The sequence below is a fragment of the Syngnathus leptorhynchus genome, chromosome 15, assembly GCF_054491065.1.
Source record: "Syngnathus leptorhynchus isolate UIUO chromosome 15, UIUO_Slep, whole genome shotgun sequence".
NCBI classification, from domain to species: domain Eukaryota; kingdom Metazoa; phylum Chordata; class Actinopteri; order Syngnathiformes; family Syngnathidae; genus Syngnathus; species Syngnathus leptorhynchus.
In genome coordinates this window covers 6366011-6388324 of record NC_141209.1, presented here as the reverse complement: position 1 = coordinate 6388324, position 22314 = coordinate 6366011, and the positions used below count along the sequence as shown (strand labels likewise).

Sequence of the window (22314 nt, the reverse complement as noted above, 5' to 3'; positions counted from 1 at the left end):
ACAACTTGGAACGAAACAAAAAGACGCAATTATTGAGTATGTGTGTGTGTATATGTGTGTTTGTGAATGAGACAAAAAGTGGCACAACAATTCCGTGGGAATGGTTTGATCCGGCATTTTACAGGCCTCTAAAGTGTTCCCGCATTCCATGTTAAAATACATTAGTGTGACGCATTTAGAGAAAAAGTGATAAAAAGCAATTGAGGGGAAAAGGCATTTCATCTGAATCCCTCAAGCTCTCACGTGAGACCATTATCCTGCATATGATTCTCCCAAGTCTCATATGATGCTCTAAAGTGCCGCTCTCATAAAAAAACCCACACAATATGATATCACCAATTTCTAATTAAATAGGGCATTATCTCTAAGACAAGCTAAAGAGGGATGAGGCCCTCAAACGGGTTATGAAAATAACATGCCGGCGCCGCTCATCTCTAATCATGCTTTTGCTGATCTCAATGGTGTCACTCTCATTCAGTTCCCATTCGGCGACAAAGTGAGCTTATTACGCAGATAATCTATTTGAGAGGATGGGCGGGGTTTATTGCAAGGCTACTCTAAAGTAGGTATTGTTTTGTGTTGTTTATTATTGATCATGCCCAGAAAATAACTTAAAAAAATAAATAAATAATTTCAGAAATGAAACGTTAGTCATGCCAATGTTTGTGTCAACCACTACTAAGTCAGACAGTGTATTATTATTTTATTTTATTTTTTTGACAGAACCTACATCGAGAAAGTAAGAATCTGAGACTAGAACATGCTCGCTGTTGGGGTTGGAACACCATGGGAGATGTAAAGATGGAGACATTCCAAAAAGTTGGCCAAACTATCTCATCAGGCTTCTGTCAATATAGAAGAGCATTGGCATAGAAAGCCACGTGACAGGAGCCTTGTAAAGTGACCTCGAATTACACAAAATGTCTTCAACTTGCATGCATGAGTGATTTGAGACTGTCTAATAAGAATAACCAGCATGAAAGGCACCTTTCTTGCCAGGGGGCCATGTTGGCAAGCTGTATCCTGGTCACTGATGGAGAAAGATGACAAGGACACACGGACCAGATGACTTGTTCCTGCTCTCGCCTTGCCTGCAGAAGATAAAAAGACGGATCAGCTTCATTTATCTTTCGGGATTAATTCCATCACCAGCTCATGCTGGTGCCAATGCAAAGTGTTCAATTTCAGATAACATTGTTTATACTGTTTCATTCAGTGGGTTCATTAGTTGGAATGTGTATTGCAATCAAAATAATGTCACGGGTGACGGATGTGTTTGACATGATCATATAGGTTAAAAAGCTGAAGGAAAATCATGACAACTCAAAATGATTGTCCTTTTTTGTTAATTTTAAAATTTTGTGTATCATCTCGGCAGCATTGAATGGCTCATATTTATTTACACAATATTGATAATATTGAGAATATGATCCAGTGTGAAACTGGAGTCACACACATCAATATTAACACAATGAATGTCAAATTTCCAGTGACAAATTTAGTATTTAAAAAAAAAAAAAAAAAAAAAAAAGAATACCATAAATCAGTCTTAATTTTTAAGATTCAAATAAATTTACACGATATAAAATATAACCAGATATTTTGAATCCCTGAGGCAGTGCACCATTCAACAGATGTGATATTCAGTTTGAGCAGAGACACACATGGGGGTCATTTGCATATTTTAACTTGCTGGCTCTGCCCAAAAGAGGTGACCTTTGTTTCCATTCAACATCTGCCACCTTGTACTTCATCTGATGGCGACTGCACTTTACAGTATGCCACTAATGAGATTTCTCTCCACCGTCTCGTTGTGTCACTCAACAATGTGAATCCCCCGGGTTTGGAAAAGGGAAAAAAAAACATGCAAATATAAAACATTAATGTAGAACACGCTGGAAGAATAATGTTCGGCGTGTTGTCTTTTATGTGCCGCCGCATGCTGTCTCCCCTCTCGCGGTAATCAGCGCCGTGATACACAAGGTCGTGGATGAAGCTGATTGGATTGACAGTGTGAGATCTCACACTATGCCAGAAATGAAATGAAGGTGTTTGATAGATGAATAGAAAGTGCAGGCAGACTGCCGCATTTGCTCAGGTGTGAAATTAAACCGGAAGGAAAGAGACGTGGCTCGGGATTATGCAACGCAATCGGAGCAGCCCTCCAGCATGTATAATTGATGGAAATAACTCAAGTGTTTACTGCATCATCATCAAGAGAATGGAATGAATCACTAACTTATAAGGTGGAATCCACCGGCTGAATATTTTCCACATTTATCTTGAACTTGTTGCACTTTCAAAACATATTTTGGTATTCAAGTCAATCAAACGACCTAATGTGAATAAGAAAGTGAATATGCGCCTATAGCCAGCAGCAGCCTAGCCAAAGCTCATCCAGATAAGGAGAAAAAAAAAATCTGTGAGAGGAAAATGTAATCTAAAAGAAAATGTCGGTGAAGATACCAAGTCAGCTGTCAGTAGGGATACCCGCAAACCCCACCAGCAGCAATCACAATCCATATTTCATACTACAGTGTGTGCATGTGTGTGTGTTGGCTGTGTTAGATGGGGTGGGGAGAAATGCAGAGGATGCTGAATTATTGAGTTGAATTTTCACGGGCTGAAGGTCAGTGAGCCCTGAAAACAGGAAAAAGAAACATGTCCGATTAAAAATTAATGTTTTCTTATAAGCTGCCACGCCATGCGCTGCAATAACAAACCTTGCACAGATGATTATTCCGAGAGCCGACACTTTCCGAATCATCTTCCGTGAAAGGATACACCGAAAAAAAATAGTCACAAGTCACAGGGATGCGAGGTGTATAAAATAACACGCATGACCAGAAAGGACAGATGGAGCGGAATCTCCAAGTTTGAACACAATCTGTTCCAGATACTGGTCAAGCTCCAGGGTCCATTTATTCAGAATATAAGAAATCATTAAGGGGCAGCACGGTGGGTTTTGAATTTCAGGGTTACAAATTGTGGACTCGTGTGAATGCTAGCTGGTGATTAGTCCATCTACGATAGCCTCCAGCTCACCCGCAACATTTGCGGACTAATTGGAATATTAGTGTAAAACTGGCAAAATGAATGCTTGCTGTTTGTCCTCTTAATGAGCGTTGTCCTCATTAAAATATCATCAGCCATCTCTTATACGGCCTAATTGATATTTCATTAGAACCTTTCTATTTAAGGTTTTTAACGGCTTGCGAGGCAGGCAAAGCTGTTACTGGCACTCTTGGCAGGGTTCTTGCCAATATACTGTCAGCCTCGACGGACTTCGAATGAAATGGAATAATAAAAGAAGCGGAATTTATGCTTCTACCCTTTGGAGGCGGGTTTGGATGAGTCATTAAGCGGACCACATGTCTCTCGTCTTGCACAGAGATGCGTGCAAGGTGTTAAATGACACTGTGTCGGACCAAAACCACAAAAAAAAGACAAAAAAAAAGAATTTGACCAATACGACTTTCTGATGAGACTCCTCTTGAGCACGATTGCCTCATCACCGCTTCATCTGACGTAACACCAAATATGACATTGGCTCTATCGCAGTAACCCTCCTCATCTTGATGAATGTTAATGGTGGACGCCGAGCTTGTAGTATGCCGGGATGGATGTAGTGGCAATAGGAATAGTCGAGATGGGCGTTAGAGTGTAATGAAGGGGAACTGTTAAAGCACTTCATAGATTGATCCTTACCAAAGGACCGTCCGTTTTCTGCACCTGTCCTGTGCTCATGGACCGCGTGACAACCGGCCCCCGAGTCCACTTTCCATTCCTCAGTGGTGTAATTTGCTTGGTGGACGTTGAAATGGAGCGGAATGGCAGCGGTGGCAGAAGCCTGCAGATCTCATTCGGTGTTCAGTCACTATGGTGAGCTCACAGATGAGTAAGATGATGAGAGACTACTGAGTCGGGGTGGTTCAACTAAGGCGGTGTCCGTTGACCGGTAACATTAAAAAGACGTCATTACACGACTTGCACGGTTTGATTAAAGATGAACTAAAGTGTGTGTGGTTGTGTATTCGAACCAATCATTGTGTGTGAAAGGAGTAGAGGGTGATGCGGGACACAGCGGGCTGATCAAAGCAATGAGACTTTGATGAATGTTCTTCATTAGCCAAACCCGAGTGATTTTAAAAGCGAGGGCAAGGGAGGAATTCAAAGAAAAAAGGGAAAGAATGAACGGATAGGTTACAGACCATGACCAAGACCATGAAATAATATTGCAATCTATATTTAGAGGGAAATTTTATTTCTATAGGTCTTTGATGTGCGGTTTCCATCATGGCCACTGGGTGGGGACAGCTGTCCTCTTAGTTTAAGGTCTCACCTACCCTTGCTCAAGTCTAGCAAATGTTTTAGTTTGACCTGTAACTTCCCCTGAATTAATGTAAAATAAATGAGAGTGTCAAAGCCAGGGAGTGATGTGTTAATGTGAGGAAATGAATTATGTGCACTTGTTATACACACAGACATTCTGTGGGATAAGCCATATAGTCTTTCTGACTGATTGGGCTGTGGATGAAGGTTGACATGTTGCAAATGGGTGACAACGGATAACCGCCACTTGCGTTCATTAATAACTACAACTTGATTATGAAGTTAGAGTCAAACGGTTATTATTGCATAGGTAACATGAGCCCTAGTGTCCTAGAGGGAGATTAATGGCTGGCGGAATAAGGGATGCCAAGCAACTGATTGCATAAAAAGTAAATCAATTTGGCACACTGTCTGTCTGCGCCTTTGTTTTAAAAAAAAAAAAAAAAAAAAATTGAGAAATAACTGTTTTTTTGTTTGTAGAAATACACAAGATCCAATTTAGAAGATATGAATACCATTCTGGGATCCTCAGCAGGGAAATTAAATGGACAGTAATGAATGGGTGAATGCTATTTCCCAAGTCTACCTCACGCTTCCACATACAGCAGTCAATTAAATTCCTCTTGCATTTTATTTCAGATAATCTACTCATATATTGGAAGTCGGTAAATGGAAAGAAGAAAAATAATACAAGATGGCAAGGACACCTGCAGAATATACTAGCGGCATACTTTTACAGTGATATGCATCAACTTTATAGGACAAAAGAGGAGGACCTGGACTACCTCCAAAGCAAAATTCTGCACCTGCTCATTTTTCTTCAGATGAACAATTAATGGCAGGGCTTTTACCCCTCCCTCCTTCTTAAAGGGCATCTCATGAGTGATAAACTCCGAATGCAAAAGGGGTTTGAAACGTGCTAAAGTGCTTTGAGGGCTGAAGGCACACGGGGAGGTTTGGTGATAAACTGTGCAGAGAGCAGCAGTTGGATATGGGATAAATGCACCGAAAAATAGGCCTATAAAAGAGAGGAAAATAAAGTGGGACCACATACTGTATAGTAGTTGTCTCTTAGGATGTACTTGGAGAATAAGTGCTGGGCAGCAATTCATGAAAGCATTGTGATGAGATGTTGAGAAGTTGTGATGACAACCTGGGCCCTGAATCTAAAAGCACTTTATGATAATTTAAAAATAAACAATTCCATTTTTTTATTCATTCAGTGATGCGGTCAGTCAATAGATTAACAAAAGCCAGAGTTCAAATCCTAAATAGGAACGTTCATTATAAATACGAATCATGCTGCCCATTATGTAAAAGGGAATAGTTAATACGAAGACTTTGATAAAGACATATTTTATGCATGAATCTTATAAAAGGGGTTGAAAAAAAGTCAGTTTCCTTGAAATTACTTCAGAATCATCCTGTGGTCATTAATTAAGGTCATCGACTTGAAAAAAAGAAAAGAAAAGAAAAGTCTAAAAGCATCCATTTTCGATGAGTTTAAAATATTGCTCATTATTTTTCCGCTGCTAAATTTGTGTAAATGGCCATGGGTTGGTATAAATAGAAACTGTTGCACTTGACATTTGGTATAACTGGATGCTTTGGAAAAGCATTACCATCTGGTCAGTTGTTACAGCAAGAAAACCATAATAGTGTACAAAACTGTTGAGCTGCAACCTTTGTTCCAGAAATACCATCTAATTCCTGGCAGCTCCCCAGTCTAAGTCACGAGGGACCTAAAATCATTGCACAAAAATGAATTAAGCCAAGCACCTAACATCATTTTCTTTTTATGAGGCATAATAACTTTAAACTTTTTAACCATGTCACATGACATCACGTGCATATGATAGTCATTATCAATCGTTAAATGAGTCCCTAAACTCTTACAAGAATAGTGCAAAAATGTCACACATAGGATTAAAAATTTGAGATGTGACCAGATTGGCAGTTCTCCATAATTTAATCAATTTTCTAGATCAGAGTTGATCTCCAAACTATTGTGTCTGCACTCATTCATCGGAGCGTAATCCCATATTGAGGAGTAATCCACAGGCTGAGCAGTCAAAGAGTGCTCTCCTTTAACCAGCCAAGCCGAACTGAAGTGGTTGAGGGGATTTTAGACCACTCACCCACTTCTGTCTGCAGGGTCAAACAGAGTTGAAGAAAAAAAAAAAAACCACTAACCAGCACTGCAAGATGCACAATACTGTACATATGTGTGATACATGCACACACTTATCAAGGCATACTGAAATCTGATTGGCTAAAGATTTGCGTCATTCATAATGATGTTATGCTACCAACATTGATGAGACTGCTTTTATTGTCATTGCCAATGGGCGGACTCTAAGTTTACAATTCCTTCTTGTGACTAAAATGAACACAAAACTCCCAACTCATTAAAAAGTAATTTTCAAACTTAACTTCAGGAAACCACGAGTAGCTTAAATGTCGGCCACGCGGTGACCCAGACGTCACCTTACCTGGTGGATCTGTGGCTCTCTGCCTTATCGCTATTACGCAGACGGCAGCCATAACAAACAACCTGTAATCCTCTTAACGCAGAAGAAAAACACTGGCTTCGCACACTCATATCGCTATTAAAAAGAGTGTGACAAGAATGATTCACTTCTCCATTTACAACATATTCCTTCCTTTTTCCTGAGATAAACAAAAGATAATCTGTGACTATCGGAAATGGTGGTCGAGGATACATTTTTGGACCTTGTTTGCTCAAAATTTTATTTCACGATATTAAAATCCTAACAAGACGCTGGGTTACCGTGTGTGTTTATACGTGTATCATCAATGTCCTTGTGTGTCCAAAATGCCCGCCACTGTCACTGCCTTGGCACAGTCCTTGAATAGGAGTAATTAATGCTCTCACATCTGGTGGGAGTTCCCTCATGCCTTTCTGAAATTTGGCCCTTTCTTGGTCGCCTGCCATGCCCTCCATAAACCCCCACCCCTCAGCTTTAAAATGTCTGTTTTTCTTTCTATCTAAAACCAAAGTGATCAATTATATGACACGGCTCCCGTCTCAGAGAGTTAAGATATTGTATCTTATATACCCCCCCCCCCCCCCCCCCCCATGGTAACTTAGCCGACGTTTGGCTGTCAAAGTTGATACGAGCCCGTCTCGGTCTTTGTCACCTTAGCTATTGCCCCGCGTTTGATCTAGACGCCATGCTAACCCGCGATGCTTGGTTGTGCAGAGATGAAACGGCTGCATTCTGGCAACCTGAGCAAAGCAGGTCCCCTGCCACTGATCCTTAAGCAGTTTGGCCTCTCGCTGGAATTGCACATCACAAGCTCACAGGGAATGAGCGAGTAGAAAATAAACAGTTGGCGTGGATATGTACCCCGGGCAATTACTCACAACAGATGTGAGTCATGCTAAACTCAGTCAGCGAGAGAGAAAAGAAAATTAAATTAAGGAATGTTTATATTTCTTCGTTAACGTTTGTGCTCTAGCTGGATGTATCTGGCATTGTTCATGATATTAGATTCATGACATAATTTATTAAAACTGCTTTTTTTTTTGCTTGTAAATATGCAAAATATTTTGACAACCTCAAGGTCATCTGTAAATATGGTGGGGAAAAATATGACTCAGAAGCTGAAAAAAACTTGCTTGTACTATCATAATAAGACATCTTGCGACTTATTGCATAGCTTGCAAAACGTCCCTGAGCAACTAAGCAATTTCAAATTGCTATTTCTCTGACTTTTGTGTGAAGGGTATCAGGGATAACGAAGAAAAAGTTGTGATGATGACTATGACATACCACCACTACCAAAATGATGATATACATATATATTAGTGTTTACTTTAAATGTTAAGATATTTCATGATGTTGGTAACAGTCTACTCCAGCAATACATGATAGATAAAAAAAATAAAAGATCTACTCTTGGATACAAGCCAAGCTAGGTTGCAATTGGATAGCAGATAATGAGCTAGTCCACTGCAGTCTAACAAGTGGATGGGTGTCAAATTAAGTCATGAATGGAGAAAGATGATGAGTGCAGCTGCTCCTATGTTACTGTAGTAAAGTAAACAGCAGCTGGTTTGTGACATTTTTAAAAATTCTGAGCAGGTCCAAATTGACTTGGACAAGGACTATCAGCGGAAATGACCCGAATGATACAGAATGAGGATTCATTGCGAGGGCACCGATGGGGGAAGCTTCAATCACAAATTCTACTCAACAGGCAAATGTCAAAATAGGTCATTTTCTACTTGAATCTTGAATCGATTAAGTACCCAATTTTTTTCCAAAAATCTACACAGGTTATTATGATGTGACCAAAGGTTGTATTTTTGAACATCCAGGAGCTCAGCTGTCAAAAGCAATACTCTGATAAGTGTCCATTCAGCCACACATCCTGCCTAAGTCCTCTGGCTCCGTTCATTTCCTTGGCTCTGCATGGAGCAACTGATGGGTTGTGAGAGGACCGTGTCTCGCCATTATCACTCACAGCATGAGGTCATGTGTGGACAGACGAGGCCGGCGGAGAACTACAGATGCGTTTCTCTTTTAAAAGCTGTTTTTTTTTTAAAGTTGTTTACCCTTGGAGAAGTACACAAGGGATTTTAAAAATATGCCAATGGACTGAAGTGATTCCCCCCCCCCTTATTTTTTAAGTCTAGTACGGCAGATCTGACTCACTGATACAGAAACATAAGATTAGTGATGGAGTGATAGACAATTCAAGGGGGTATATTGATTGTTTCCTCGACGCAGAGAGGGCGGTCTACCTGCAGATTGCTAGTTTTGTGTGTGTGTGTGTGTGGGGGGGGGGGGTGCAAATAAATATTCAGCAGAGATGCACATAGGTGAAAGGCCAGCCCACTATGAACACATTAATAAAGATGCTCCCCTCTGTCCTAGTGCAATTAGAGCTGTAGTTGCAGTAATTGGTGTCCCGAGATGCTTTCAGAGCAACTGGACCAAACTGCAAATTGAGTTTCTATCTATTTGATGGCTGTGGCTTGACCACCAGAAATTCAGCCACCTCCCACACGGATCTGTGTTTATATGTTAGATAGAAGTTGCCAATTAGACTGCAGACTTTGTAAAAGCAGTGTAGCAGATCCAATGTCCTGTTTTTTGGCAAAAAATGCCGTACATCATAAGATGTTGTGTGGTGGTAGCTCTAGGCCAACAGAGGTACTGTGGTCCAAGAAGAGGGCTGCTGGACCTGATAAGACCTAATCTGCTACCTTCCTAGCTAGCCCTCAATAGCCTCAAAGACCTGCAGTCCAAACACAAAGAAAACAACTGGGCACATGAAGACACTCCGTCTCCAGGCTTCGCTGAGAATTCAAAGAAAAACTCTGTCGACAATAAATCAGAGCTCTCACCCCAGAGGAGTTCTGAATTTAATGAAGTGAGGCGTTTCAGAAAAGACAAAGGGATATTTTCACAAGCAGCATTAACATTAATACTTTAAACGGGAGAGGTGACGATTCAATTTCGAATCTAGACTCTTCTCTGTCATCAAATGAGAACTAATACATCAACAGCCCAGTGAGTAATTAGGGCTTCTAGGCTATCTTTAGATGGATCAAGGTATTACCAGCCACAGGCACAGGAAATGAGTTGAGTCAAAATCATTTATATTGTTCAAACAAATTGAAGCTGAAAGCGCTCGTCCACACCGTGCCTTAGCATTGTTCAAAATTCATGCCAGCAAATGAGCAAAGACCCGCATTCAATTTCACAACAATCTGCAATTCCTGCTACGTGAGGGCAATTCCACATAGGAAAGATTTCAACTAATCATACCTCATGAATTGTGTAGGAAGGTGTGCCCCACTATACAAACGACCAGCAACTTCAAAATGAAGGCGACGCCGTGGAAGACAAAGAAGCAAACATGGTGGCTTTTCTATCTTGACCTGAAGGCTCTGTCCCACTGCATGCCTTAAAACAAATGATAAGGTCATGTGTTCCCCCAAATAAACAAAAGAAAATCCTCCTATTGTTGTCTGCAACTAGTCAAGTAAACCATCAGAGAATGCTGCAAAAAATATGCTTTTTTTATTCCAAAGACTCAAATAGTTAAAATCATAATACACACCAATGGTTCATTTTCTTTAATCAAATCATCCTGAGTCAAAACGTGATCCATCTCCCGCCTCTCCCTCTCTCTCTAACGTGCACCATGCACGGAGACCAAGATATTACCCCATGAGATTCCATTTCCACTCCACAGATTACAGTCGCAATGCTTAAATGCTGATTGAAGATTATTTAATCATCTCCAAGTGTATGTCTGTGCATATCTTAAAACCAGAAAAGATTGAAATAAGACTGTTCAGAGACTCTAATTATGGAAATCCAGAGAAGAAATATTAAACTAATCACTTGTCATTTACATCTTCAAAGGATATTATCCATTTGATTCAGTGAAGAAAGTATTAAGAATGTATTCATCACCATGGATATGTTTCAAAAACTTTACTAGAGGTAGCAAAGGGATACCATCATGTGGAATCTAATCTCGAGCTACAACTACAGAAATTCTTTCTCAAAATGGGCCACTTATTTTTGAATGCAATGAACATTTCAGTTCTGGTGAAGTCCGCAAATAAACAGCAATACAATTGAAGTATTCTCATTATATGGCTGCTGGTCTTAAAGCAGACAAACTTGATTTGAGAGAAGATTGAGGGCAACAAGAAAATGGACAGCCGAAAGAAGAGATCAATCACTATGATGTCAAGTCCTATCTATGAGAAACAATCTTCTCCCAGAAGCTGTTATTTCTGTCAAAAGTTATGTCCACAGCTAGAAAACTAGCTTGGTAAAGTTAAGATTGAGTCCCGAGTGGTCCACCTGAATATAAATCTATTTGGTAGCTCAGGTGAGAAGAGGCCAAGAGCGTGCATGAGGACACATGCACATGCTAGCACAACAAAGTTCTTTGAGTACACACACTCACACACACCCGTAATATAATCATTCATAGCAGCTTGCAGCTATCACTCGAAAGCAATGAAAAGCAGTCTGAAGGGAGAGGAAAGTAATAGGATTGCTCAATTAGGTGCCAAATGGCTTTCTGGGGGCCACTATTTCATCTCCTCTGCCACTGTAAGCAAACTGGAAGAAAAAGTATTGGCTTCGGAGAAGGTGAGCAAGGACGTACAATCAGCTGCTTATCGGATGATTTTTATTGCCTTTACAATGTGAGCGATTCTATAGACTGCACCGAGTCCCTTGAGGTTTGCCAGCCAAGTCCCATTGTTGACATGCAGAATCAAGCACGTTCAATTTCACAAAATGCTCTCCGCTGTAATTCGATTTATTTTGCACCGGGCAAAAACATACGAGAGAAACAACACAAATGGAGATTTTGATCTAAACCCGTGGCTATATTCACCATAACAATCTTATTGATTAGTCTATGATGAAGTTTCTTTCACTGACATAATGGGATTTCAAACCAAACACTGTATAGTAAGTGTGCAAGTTAGCATATTACTAATTTAATATGGTCTTGTTATCCATATCCTCTCCCTGGTCTGCTCCTCCCAAGAAACCCTGCTTCAATTGCGTTTGTCAGATCGGTGGTGCGGAATTGCTAGAATCCCTGACCAGAGCAGAAATGAGAATATCAATAAAAACAGACAGTGGATGATCTTTGCTTGTGGCAAAAGTGCTCTGCAGCAAGCATCGTATACTGGCTGGTGAGGTTTGTAATTACATTCTCCTGAATAATTGAATCACTGTCCTGGGGCTGTAAGTTCATCTAACATAATGTTCAATATTACATTATCATATTTATGTAGAAATGTATAAATTCTTTTTTACCAGCCATCTTTCTGGTAATGTTTCCGGGAGACATTTTAAATGCCAAAACGTGTGGGTCAGCACAGATGATGACGACGCTAACCGGAATGTGTACTGCGGTGAGTCCGGCGACCTCTGTGCTCTCGTCGCATATCATGAATCCAAACAGCTTTGGCGCCTCGCCTTGGCTGACTCTTAGACGGTGATCTTTGCTACTGTGGCAGTTATCTGTGGAAGGGCGAGGTGATGGCTGCACCCATAAATTGCCGCTGGGCTTTATGGCAGCACGGCAGCAGAGCAGGACTTGTCAGTTCATTATCACTGTAGTATAGCTTTCCGTTTTCATGATGTCTGCCTGCTCTGCAAGAATTTATCTCCAGCGGTGTAGATATGTATATGTCACCGTGCATTCCGTATCTAACAAGAAGCTGAGGCCTCAAATGGAATTATTCACACATACCATCGTCGGCTTTTTTTCAGGTGTTGATTGATCGTGGCTTTGTTTACACTTTCATCGTCTCAGTGTTCACATTCAAGACATTTACTTGAGAAAAAAAAACAACCTTCCTTATCTCCTTTGCCTTAATTAACCATCCATGTGGCAACAACCTTACGACACAAAACATAATCGCACCATTATTATCTTGTTATCGGACATTGCAGGGGGTTAATATCTTTCTTAATTCCCATTAGTGCCAAATGGAGGCATGTATGCACTCCTAAGATTGCCTGAACGACTCTTTTACTTTAAACGGAGACAATAATTCTAATTGACTCTGTGACATCTTCATTTAGCATAGCTGCAGCTACATAAAGAGAAAATGATGGTCCCCAATATAAAGTGACATGAAATATTTAAAAAGCTTCCAGTGGTTGGAGTCTTTATGGGGATTATCCATGCTGCAACAACGAGGCACTCTAAAGAGGCCACACCAGTCCCGATTCACTCCTTAACAATCATTGTTGACGTCTTTCGAAAACATTTCTCATCCTGAATACCTTCTTAAATGCGTCACCCAAGAGTCTTGACTCGAAAGCAATTAAGGGCATCGTGGCCTGTGTGAAGTGCTAATCTCCAAACCAAATTGTCCAGAATAATGCTCTAATTCAATTGAATGAAAGCACCGGGAGAAGACCCTCGTTGGCGTAATGACCCAGCACATGATTTAGAGCCAGAATGTGATTCTAAGCTTGAGATTTAATCGTACTCAGCAATTCCAGGAGACGATCCATTGGGCATGCAGGCGGTGGCTGTGACCTTGGTTAATATGCTCAGTCTCACACACATATGGCCTTTCTTTTCAATAACCTGAGGGATTGATTCCACACTGTGACCCAGGGTTCAAAGGAGGGGATGATTGCTGTTTTAAATATGTCTCATTATATACAGAGCTGGATAATGTTCTTGGCAAGCAGAACTCTGGCAGCTCAGCCTACCTCCCCTACGGAGGTGATTTGTTCTTTTACTGTCCCATTAGTCACTGTGAGACACACATCCTCATGTCCACACGGTTCAGATGCTAGACGCGGGGTAAAAACAACACAAGCGTAGCTAGAAGCCATTATTACCTCAGCTTTAGCTCATTATTTGCACTGAGTGGCCCTTAACTGTGCGCTGTAGTCGCACACATGCATCAAGCAACGTTAACACCCTCGCAAATTCACTATATGCCAGCGAGTGGAGAGCTCTCATCTCCACTCAAAAGGAAAGTTGAAAACAAACTTTCACAGTCAAATAGAAAAAAAAAAAACTGAATGTACAAAGTAACTACCCCATATATTTCCTCACCTTCGGAAAAGCTCTCAAGATGCAACACATGCTGATTTACCACAGAAGGGACCTCCTGGTTAGCTTCTGTATATAAGTTTGCAAAATATATTAGGAAAGTGGGATTCATATATATTTTACACGCAACAAGCCTTCCAGCTCATGCTAAGGTATCTATTTTGTTATTCATACCAGGGGGATAAAAGACAGCAATCTCCTGCATTGAGCTCTCCCCCCTCTGCTTCTGTTTGTGTGCTGGCTCCTGCTTGGCTGATCGCTGGATGGGCTCCAGCACCGGCCACAAAGCTTCTCAGATAAAAAGCAAGCGAAACCAGAGAGGAATAGGGATTATCTCCTTCAGGTGACCTTCTGCAGACATAGAAAGAAAGGGAAAAGGGGAAGGAGTAGAGAGGAGAAAGACTAAGACACATAATCCTTTCTAGCGTAGTGGCAGGGCAGCAATCCATGCATGGAAGTGGATGCTGAGGGTGGAGCCTGACCACAGAGCTATAACTGTTATCTCCACTCCAAGGTAGACTGCAAAATTGGATTCTGATTCAGTTCAATCAGATCTTCAGATCTTGAATCTGGGCCAGACATACAGTGCAAAAACCAAATGTAAATAAATGAGACATGACGGGAAAGTCGTAAGAAAACAAATGCTTTAAGAAATCTAATACCAGTGAGGAAAATGATGAATACTGAAATTGTACCAGTCAATTTGTAGGGGGAATTGAGCATAGATTACAAGATGGATACCTTTGGTTGGTAATGATTTTAATGTACTTTGCAAACTGCTTACCTTACAATATCTCCGTAAATGAAAAGGCATTACTAGGATCTGAATCAATCCTGGCCTCCTGAGATTGAGTCTCAGGGTAGTCATGGGGCAGGAAATTGTCTATAAAATATGGCTGTGGGATGGTGTTTTGCACATGACTAGAAACTATTTGTTCTGCCATTGCAGGGCTGTTGCCTAATTAGTGCACTAATGCTGCCTTCATTACCTGCTTCTGTCTCTGGACATCACAACTCCTGGAGCATAATGAAAATGCAGGAAGTCTGCTGCTGTGACTTCATTGTTCATGTGTAGCCTTGTACATGTAAACAGTATTAGGCGAGGGAGGCACTGACCAGGACTAGGAGCACAATCTGTAAAATGACAGGATTCATTGACATCAGCAGCTGCACACTATAAATCTGCAAACGCTTTTCCTTTCAGTGTTTTTGCATGGTAGGTGGTACCAGACACAGCATTTGATGAAACATATCATCTGTCTCACTGAAATTTAATGTGAGCTATTTGGGACTGGAACCCGTATCTATTTAATTTGTTTAACCTATCAATGATTACTTGCAATATCACTTTACAGGTCCCTGTGGAGAAGCAGGCTAATATCATCGGTTATTTACCTTTTGGCAATCTCAAATAGCCCATTCACATGAAGGTGCCTACAGAGTCAAATGGCAAATGTCCACAGCTACCCGGCTAAATGTAACTAGTCCATCTATCCCGCACAATGAAACCACTCGTCTCCTGCACGCCCGGAGCCTCGGATGAGTCTTTCATTAAGGCTGCTGTCAGTCCCGCTGACCATTTTTTCCCTCTCAGCTTACTAAGGCTCTCAGGGCATTGCCAAATTGTTGCAGGATAAATGATCCGTCTACGGCGTCCAGAGAAAATAGAAACATCTCCATCACTCAGCAGACACGTGCACACAATGAAACCCAAATGGAGTTGTAGACGCAAAGAGACTATATTCAAGGTATGCATTCGGTAGAGGTGCTACGTCTGTCGAGTTTCTCAAGTCACAGCCTGACAGTCGGTTCATTGAGTAGGAGATGTTTTAGTCTTCTGTAGCTCAGCCTTCAAGTCAGGGCAATACAAGTATTCAAGTCACAAATGAAAATGTCTGTTGATCCAAAAGTATTTAACAGGTTGAGAGAGCACACTGTTATGTCCGAGATCTAATCCACCATGATGGGTCGGCCATGACCTTTAGACCTTTAAGGCACTGCTGGAGCATCTGAGCAGTCACACTGCCCACTGAGATTGCTGTTAGCAGGAGGAGGTAGTGCCTTTGAGGTGCCCCACAGAGGTCAAACGATTCTGGTGATTATTGAAGAAGATCCCATAAAACGCTATCCTGGTCCTTGATTATATTGTCATGTTCAGTGAGGCTATATGGGGGAGGAGAGTTTGTGGAATTGAGGACATTCAGCAAAAGCAGACACATTTAAGAAAAGGAGGATTATAATTCATATGAGTAAAACCAACATGAAGCTTCTCCAATATCCAACATGTCTCGGGAGTGGAGGGATGGAAGTGCGACAACTCTTGCCTGCAGCCTTTATTTACTTCAACCCTTTTCTTTGAAACATGAAACAACATTCTTCTTCTCCATGTTGACAGATAAAAGTGTGACACATTTCCTGAGCAAGTGTCATGAAGGACATTGAGAGGCAATTTAGCCCTTAGGCAGCCAACTGCAGATTTTTTTTTGTCAGGGGCAAATTATAAATACATGCAATCTATTCTCCTGTCAAAGGTCCGTGATCCGCGGAAGGCCATTTGACACGGTCACTTGGAAAAGGCTCAAGGCAAGCAACTATTGAGAGAAACAGTATGGACATGGGCTTGAAATTTTTACTCCGTCATAAATTCAAATCTTCCAGTAATCCCCCCAAAAATATGTTTTTATTTCACCAGTTTAAACTCTTCGTAATCCAATGTTTTAACAAATCTTCGTGTCGGTGAGTTCACATAAATGGAGAAATTGATCGGTCGGTTCAAGCTCTGTGGTGCCACAGTGAGAAAGGTTTGCTGCAGATGTGAAGGGCAATCTGAGGACGGCTAGTCCTCCCGCTATAAATACAGAAAGCCAACGGACACCAAGGCAGGCACCAATGGGATTCAGTCTCAACTTCCATATGAGCTCAGAAAATACCCAGATTGTGGCATATCATGTACCTTTGATATTCCAGACAGTCATGATGGATCTGCAATGCTTGTACCATATAATCAAATTAGCATCAGAGATACAGATATAAAATTCCAATAGCGCATATATTCAGACTTGCAGGTGTCTCCACGGGAGACTAATGGCAACATGTGAGGCATAAGATAGTTCAGACTTAGAAATTACAATGAAGCCCAACCACTGGCTGTATTTTAATGATTATACATTTTCAAACACCCCAGGGAGAATTGAATGAAGCCTTGCGGGCATGTAGCGGCTGGAGGATGGGTAGACAGGCGGTCGAAGCAAGCGTAGAATTTTCCCGGCATGTCCCGATGAGGTAATCAGTCATTTTGACTGGCAGTGTTTGTGTTAATGTTCACACGCTTGTCCAGTGGGCTCATGCCTTTAAACATGTTCCACAGGCATGTTCTGTCCTCTCTGGAAATTATGTTCTCACTTCACAGACTGCCAAACTACTGAAGCGCAATGTGGGTGTCGCATGGCACTATAGGCACAAACACACGAGAGCTTTTTTGTCTGCAGTGCTAGCACATACTGGATATCAACAAGTCATCTTGTATTACATCTCTCGCTTCCTAAAAGATAAGACTGTAATTGCAATGTGAATGTTGGTTTTTTCGAAGCTCGGAGCATGTTCCTGCTCTTCTGTAAACATGATTAAACAGGAAGTGTATCTCAGAGGCAGTACATCCCACCCAAGGTTTCTCAGAGGTAGTCTGGTGGTTGCTGCAATGCCTGTGGACTGACTCTCCTTGTCTCTTATCACAACTCACCCCCTCCCTCCACCAGACCTGTCAACAAACAATCAGAGCAGAGGAGACAAGGCCGCCTACACCCACATATTGATGGCTGCTTGTGCCTCTACTGCAGTAATGATATCCTAAATAGAAGGATAGGCACATAAAGAAGATAAAGCGTAAATAACCAGGACTTGCACGGCAATATCTATTTAGTCATAAAAGCACAACATTCGTTCATCCTATGTGATGAATAGTGAAGAGGAGAAAATTGCCTGATGGTGATAAAACTAAAAGGTTGGGTAAATGACATTGTGAAATTTGACATTTTCCATGATGGCTTCAAACAATGTCTTAACCTTTACTGCCAAGTGGCATGATGAGTGACACAGTACAAATATGGTAACTTGGCTAAAAGGACCGCGACATTTTCAAAAGCCCGCAAACCAATCTGCTCCGGACTCATTCAATATTCGTAAGTCATGCTGGAGAAAAAAATGTAATAAAAATATAAAGTTCTTCGAGAATAGAAATAAAAATTTGCACAACACTGTGCCATTAGCAGTTAGCATGGCATACAATGTCTTGTTTTATTATTGTCTTTTTTGTCTAGCACTGTAGCTGTCTTGAATTTAAAAAGAAAATATATATATATATGTCCGCTTTTTGGTCCATCAATTGAAACACCTAACCTGTAAACCAACAACTGAACCTTTGCCCATGTTGAAAATGTGTTGTCACCTGGAAAATACTGTGTTGACAGGCAATTACAGAAGAATCTCTATTTGCCACTGAATCAGTTTGGGCCTGTCAGCTTGCTTGGCTTGAGCCACTTGACTGACGTGGTCAGCACTCCAGTGTTTGAAGCAGCTCTCTCTCAATCTGTCAAGGACAAACGCAGAGCTCGACACCTGCCAGCTACTGAAATGCCACTGCATGTTTCCACGCGGCGGAAGGAGATTGCAGACCTTTAGAATCGAGAACATACTCCACTGGTTTATTGGTTTTTGGCACATCTACCGAGTGTGAATGATGGTTTCAAACATCTGTGGGCAAGAGAAGCAAGTGGATATTAAACGGCAATTAGCTGTTTTATATCTGTAACTCGCTGGCCAACATTGTTTCGTTCTGACTGGAATCACAGCCCTTGTTCCAGATGAGGACAGGACTTCAGTCTTAGCTTATATATCATGACTGTGGTGTTAGCTCTCTGGAAAACCTTTATCGTGTATGTTGTCATACACAGAGGTCGAAAATGACCCAAGTGTACAATGAGAGCGTTTTGTTTTTGTCTTATTCTCTTGCTATTGTAAGTGGAAAAGAAATTCTGATGCTTAGTGTCTGATTATATACTGAAGAGATCAGACATTTGTCATGGGGCTGGTGCTCTAAGTCTTTTTTTAAAACCATAAACATCATGGTGTGATTATCAAGAAGAGCAGACGATGGTCGGTTATTCACTCGGGTTCGACCGTGTTACTCGGCGTGGCGGCCATAACAGATAATCTGAACAATGCACTGACCCCTAGAGACGGTGACTATCCAGGCTCAGTGGCCATAACCCTTGAATTGATTTTCACTTTATATTCCTTTCACAATATATGATGCAGTTACTGTCTGTCATTTTCACTTAACTTTACCTTATTCATCTGGCTCCATGATCCTTTACACAGAATGAGTGAAAAGCTATTGTTCAGAATGTCTGTGGTATTGGCCTATCATGGACATACATGGGAAATTGTGTCATCTGTTTTCATTTCTTTATTTATTTAAATTTATTTATTTGTAAAATTATTTATTTGTAAAAATATTTATTTATTTATTTATTTATTTATTAAAAAATATTGGTGTGGACATGGCCTTAGAATTTGGTCATAGGCTGGTTTATGTTGCAGTTAGATGAATGCTTGGTCTACCTAATACTTTCAGAGGAGATTAATTGAACACTATCATGGAGATGGTCAAAGCATTTTCTTTTGTGAGCACTCTACGCCAGGCATCATCAATTTTGCCATGCACATTTTGCTTTAATTCCCAATTTAATTTGTGACTTCATGAAAATCCATCAATCTGTTTGCAGTAGCACTTACCTCGAGCAGGGCGATGGAGTGATGAAGCCTCTCCTAAACTGTCATTGGGCAAAAAACAAGAGAGCCATTTAATTAAAGGGCTGACAAGCATTCACTTACTTATCCAAGACTATCGGCAATTTACAGTTTGCAGTTAACTAGAATGTTTTCAGTTGGTGGGTTGAAAAGTGGCAGGGAAAACAAAAGCACTTTCATTTAGCCCATTTGGAGCAGCTCTTGTTAATTACATGTGCTTTCTGTGAGATGCATTTGCATAATTTGTGAAAGCAACATACTTTAATGCAGGGCCAGATGGTTATGAATAACCAAACACTTTTAATCACGTTTACTTTGATTTATAATCATAACTGTGTGTCTTTTGTGACAGATACATTTTATTAATCCTGTCCTCTATTTACTAATACCAACGATTCAATAAAATTGTATTTAACACAAAGTGATTATGTTGTCTGTTTGAAGCTATTTGGAGCATCCAGTATATTGGCAAGTCATAGAGTTCACTTTATATGGCCTTAAGCTTTATAAGAAATAGGCCACATAAAAATACCTGCTCAATTCCAGACAAAATGCGTCCAATGTTTTCGATTAAAAGCGTGCAACAGATAATGATAGCTATGAAGGATAATTACAAATATGTCATCGCGTTAAGTTCCTCAAGTCATGTCCCATCACGCACAGTCATCAGCATCTGCATCTGTCTTCATCAAAAGCCTTTCTCGGCATGTTCATTCTCACAAAAGTCAAATAGCTCAGAGTGAAGCCCTGTAATCACAAAGTACCCACAATTTTTATGACCCAGTGAATCAGGAGCATGGACAGGTTTACCTGTGAGCCTCCAAGTGCTTTTTCCTAGCATCCCGTAAAAGAGAAGAGACAAACCCCTACGATGACAACTAAAGCAAACTTTGGTGATAGATGGCTAACATCTCAAGTTTATCTCATGCCAAATCCTCCTTTTGCCCTTTTCTCACAAGGTAAACTAGGAAAAGCCTTTCACATAGTTATTAAGTGTCTAAAAAACAGGAGCTCGGGATTCAACTGTTTACTGTACTTTCCACCACTTCATTATTTAGGGAAGTCTGAGTAACTGAACGGCTCATTTGAACAACATTCTGAGTTTTTGAAGAGTGTGAGTGATGCAGTGCTCTAGAATGATGAGCTCTAATGTTCTTGGGTTTGGTCAAACAAATTTCCCCTTACAAAAATATATATATATTGTCATAAATAAAAACTCAGCAATAGCCACAATAACCAAATCGCAGAGCAGTGAGGATACACAGAGAATGAAGACCAAGACAAAGATGTAAAAGCTGGGATACTTAACGGACCATCATCCCCTTCCCTCATGGACAACTGAAGCGGGCGCTGATTGACACATAAAGTTGACGAAATGACTTCCTGTGTTTTCAATGTTCTGTGCGAGCAGCTGCAGTATCTGCAAGCGTCACAGATACTTTCTGCCACCTGTCATGAGAGCATCCCACATGGCACATGTTGGCAGTTTTATGTTCACACTCTTCACTCGTGAGACGCGTCAATGCTCCGTGTGTGTCATGTTGAAGCAGTTTCTTCACCAATTCCCCTCCTTGGCATCTATTTTTCACTTCCATTTCAATTTATTTCAGTCTCCAGTCACTCCCATTAGCCATCATTTAGCAGGAATGTCCTTTTTAAACCAAACAGTGGAGCGGCTGTAGCCTGGGGGACCACATCCATGGCATATCCATCTCACACCTTGAAAAGACAGTCAAAAGACCTTGGAAGAAAAACCTCATTACAGTTCTATTCCTCTGTGGTTTTAATTTCCAATTTCTTCTCACGTTTTCAATGGAGCAAAGAGGCGCAGAGAGGTCCCTAGCATGTTTCCTAGATTAATCTGTGTTTGGATGATCCCAGCAAGCAACATTGAGCTCTGCAACTTAGAGAATCTGATAAACACGGAAGACGGCGTACCGAGATACTCGCTGAGCGACAATATGGCAATGTTTACACTTGCTCCAAGCCATGTAATAGAAATCCGGTGCGCATAATCACTGCCTCTTTCAAAGATTAATTTGATTCCCAGAAGTGTGAAACACCTGAGGAAAATTTTAAATCCAAATAAAACAAGTACAAACTGCTGCTATATTATACTACTTTAAAAGGAAATTAAGTGAATTAGTGCTGATCTGGCAATAAAAGCTGATCTTTTTAGAGCTGCAGGTACACAAAGGTAACATGTTAAGAAAAAAAAAAAAATCATGTTCTTGCTATGAATCAAATTCAGGCGTCCTGCTGTAAACAATTAAATCTCCAGTAATTTTCCTCAGGGCAGGCCAGTGATACACGAGTCAGCCTCATCCACCTGACATTACTCAGCAGCCATTTCCTTTCCCTCGACCCTCGAAGCATCTGTAATTCCACGTCATTGCCCCACAATTACATTTCTAGAAAACAGAGCATCCTGACAGACGATCCTGCATGAGGTCATCACGCACAGCCTTTGGCGAAGGAGATAACGCCAGAGTGCTCATTGATTGGAAGCATTGAAACTGTTTAGATCTGCATCTTGCATCATCACAGGTTAATGAAATGATGCTGGAAGACAAAACACAA

The 22314-nt window shown here is 40.9% G+C and overlaps 1 long non-coding RNA gene across 1 annotated transcript in view; it reads right to left on the bottom strand.

Annotated features, from left to right (window-relative positions):
• The window catches only part of LOC147045366 (uncharacterized), a 68244-nt gene that overhangs the window by 6957 nt on the left and 38973 nt on the right, over positions 1-22314 (bottom strand). Inside the window, exons 4-5 of the long non-coding RNA XR_015068362.1 lie at positions 19720-19757; positions 988-1091 (exon numbers count right to left, since the gene is read on the bottom strand). This is a non-coding gene — a long non-coding RNA (uncharacterized LOC147045366). The remainder of the gene's footprint in view (positions 1-987; positions 1092-19719; positions 19758-22314) is intronic.